The following is a 3,917-nucleotide window of genomic DNA, read 5'->3' on the forward strand; positions in this document are numbered from 1 at the left end:
CATCAGAGACCAAACTCACAGGCAAGTGCTTGTATATGTCTCAAGAGGAGGTTCCCAAGCTCCTTTAATCACCTCTTATAATGTCCATAATAAAAGGAGAGGGTTGCCCATAGAGAATTTCAAAAGGGAAGTACTTGAAAGGTTTCAGGGAAGGGCTGCTAAAAGAGGGTTAAGAGCATAGGGAACTGAATGTTTGGGACTGAAAGCTCCTGGCATGAAGTATTCCTGAAGTCCAAGCCTCAGACATTCTTTGTAAGTGTAATAACTGCCACCTGGGTGTGTGAAGTGGAGGAGGGCAGCTCAGGGTAAAATAAAGTTTAAGGTGGAGGAGCTACTGTTTATATCCTTTGATGGAAACTACAGGATCACAGCTTCTGCCAATTGCTTCCTCTCCTATCTTTGTACTATATTTCTTCAAACTCTGTGAGCAGAACTTCACTTCCTCCGCTGTGTTTCTTCATCTGGAGCACGTTAGCTGGATAAGGTGGGCCAGAAGATTTGGTAAAGACAATCCTGGGCAAGAATAAATAAACTATAAGGCACAAAACAGGAGCACTGGAGTGAAAAGCAGGATTGTAACCAGCTAGCTCTTAGACCTGCCTTCCCCACTGTGGCAGCACACTGTGTTAGAGACTGGACCCTCCTGTTTAACTTTCATCAATGTAGCTTTTATATCTTTGGTTATACTTTTCTGTTGAATGTTTAATACCAAGTTAAAATGAGACCAGTACTCATCAAAATTAACCTTTTTTCCCTCAAATATCAAGATCAGTTAAGGTTTCCCAGAGGTTATTTGTGGGACCTTTACGTACAGCCTCTCCGCTCTTCTGTCAGTGTTAGTCACCAAGATGTGTCACAGTCTTGCTCGACCATGTAGCTTCCTGTGGAAGTAAAGAAAAATGTCTCTCTTTAATAACTATCCTTTGTATCACATTGTACCTCAGTCAATTCCTTTTTTTTGAAGTCTAATAATCTCCTGCTCAGAAGGCTGGTTGACTTACCAAAGTTGTAGGAACTTCTATGATAGGGATCTCCTTCCTATCCTGGTTTGTTGTTGAATTTGGAAGGCCAGGATGAAAAATATTGGCCGTCCTGTTAGTTCAGCTGCCTTTTTAAGATTTAGTTCCTAATCCTCAGTGGTTGAACACCAGGGAGATCAGTTAAACCAGTATTATAGTGATAGCAGATTTAATTCCATGATCTCATCTAGATATCAAAAACACATTGAAATATATGGTATGACCAGAGAACTATTATTTCTTACCAATCATGATTGTCCTAGAAGTTAAATCCCTGACAGATATTAATAGGTAACAGTTTTATTGTGACAACTTGAAAACGATGACAGCATAACATATTATAACAACAATCATAAAATCATTATAATAGAAACATTGTTTTTATTAATATTTCTGAAACACATTTAAATTTTTATTTTAATAAAAAATGACTTTTGGGGCCTGGGATATAGCTCAGCTATACATACCTGGCAAGAGTGAGGCCTGAGTTCAATTCCTGCTACCTCTCAAAATGACTTTTTAGTTAGTTTTTTATCTAGTTACAGTGTATCAAATGACATACAGAAAATTTTACCTAAATTTTCATCTTTTAGCCACTTTTTGTTAACAGAGTGGTTCTAAGTACTGCACTTGCTTTTTATTTTATAGACATACTCTACAAAATATTAAGATTATTAATACCTAATTTCTATTCATTTTAATGATACTATTGCAACAATATAAAGTGTAGGTACATCAAACTATCATAACTTGATTACCTAACAATTGGATAAACATAAACCTGAAAAAGTCTTTCATCATAAGCAACTGTGGTTTGGCGTTCACCCAGTATGATGTCTTTCTCTAAGAGCCTTACACCTTGAAAAGACCTACACACTTGGGAAAAGCATAAAGTTTTTTAATATATCATGAGGTCATCAATAACTAACATCACATCTATTTAGAAATCTTTACATGTGCTTAATTTTTACTCTTAAAACAAAATTTAGTTTTTTTTAAAAAAAGGTTTACATAGAATTCCTGTCAATTCTGAGCTGACAAAAATTAAGAACATCTTTAAACTCAGAAATTTAGGAAACAGTGTAAATGACCACATTAAACAATACACTTATTACCCAATACAAGCATATTTCAATTGTATAACAATAAAATGTTTGTTTACTCAAAGCCAATAGATGTAAATTTAACCAAGATAATTCAAATCATAAAACTTTATTGTTTTAGGCACAGAGGGCTTAACCTCTTACTTACAACCAGTATAAGAATACCACAATAATTTATTGAATAACTGTTGAAAACATTGAAAAAATTGTTGAACTATTTACCCATCAGTGGAGAATCCGAACAAATTTTGTTCTAGGCAGCTGTTCTTTCAGAAAGAAATTTTGTCCAGTGGTTCCCTCAAGTTCAAGAAGTCCTGACTTACTTACCTTGACAATTGCTTCAGATGATTTATGCTAGAGTTATATTAGAACAACACATCATATACAGATGCTGATACTGCTACATTGTAAAATGATATTACGCAGCAGGTCTGAAGGGCCCTGCCATACTATAATCTAGTGTAATTTCAAGCATAGACAGTGATATCCATGTAGAGAATAAGAAGATCACATTAAATTTTTAGAAAAAAATCAAACACATTTCTGTTCTTTTTTAAAAGATATAGATTGTCGCCATGGAATCTTAACTACAATCTGCCTCTACTTCGTTATCTAATAAGTGATCATTTTAAGAAAAAAGAGGGGAATTATTTGATCTAGTCTTGTAAATACCAACAATGTTATGTTTAATTCAGATTTTAAAAAAGGGTAAACCAAAAACATGAGAGAATACTTTCAGAACTGATTTATATGTATTATTGCTATAGCTGGACTAGATATGTTGAAAGTATTATATAAAATGAAGCCAACCCACAAGACCTTAAAGGAGCTGAGTGCAGTTTCATCAAAGGGAGACTTGGTGACTATAATTATCTCCTTTTATAAGTGAGAAATCTTGTACTTAAAAATGAATTTTGAAACAGTGGAGAGTACATTAAGTAGAGAAATAGAAACATCTAGGCCTCAAACTGTATCCAGATGAGAATATAGATGTGTTTAATTTTTGCTAAGGTTAGATCACTTTTTCATTGAAGAAGTGAGATTATAATTTATTTTCTAATCCTGACATAAATTTGTAGAAAAGACTTTGTGTCTCATCAAAGACTATATAATACATGATAAATTAATGAGAGAAAGACCTATGTAACAAAAATTTTATGTGACAGGAGAACCTTCAGAACTCAAGAGTGAAAGACACAAGAGAAATCTGTGTGGTCTTTGGGTTTCAGTTTGATGAAGAGCAGACAGTTATGAGGAAGCGTGATGTGACAGAAAGGGTATGATCTAACTACAATACATGAAAGGAATTTTGGAACTTAGCAAGGTAGATTGGGTCAGATTCTCCTTGAAAGCTCCGTGTCTTTGACTTTTCTCCAGTGGTGAGTGAGAGGATCCTCTGAAATGATGACATACAGCCTATTTTGAAGGAAAGTGACAAAGTCCTTTTATAGCCTCTTTTAGGAAAGAATCGGGATCAATATTTTAGAGACTTTCTTGCTTCTGTTATTTTCTCAAATGCCAAGCTATAATATTTCAGGATAGCATGCCCTGAACCCAATCACGTTACTCGCACTTCAACTGATGTTAATATATATATATATATATATATGTATTAGCATATTAATATGTATAATATTTTTTGAAAGAAGACTGTGATACTAACTCCCAGTCTAATCCCCAAACTCTTTTGCAGTTGATAATTTTGAAATTAATGTTCATATAAGAGATAGGCTAATTATTCTTTGCCATGTTTATTTTAAATACTGGCATAATTTTATTAGGAATCTATTCTCAC

This window comes from Cavia porcellus, unplaced genomic scaffold (assembly GCF_034190915.1).
Source record: "Cavia porcellus strain 051 isolate PalLab524CR breed Dunkin Hartley unplaced genomic scaffold, mCavPor4.1 scaffold_15, whole genome shotgun sequence".
NCBI classification, from domain to species: Eukaryota; Metazoa; Chordata; class Mammalia; order Rodentia; family Caviidae; genus Cavia; species Cavia porcellus.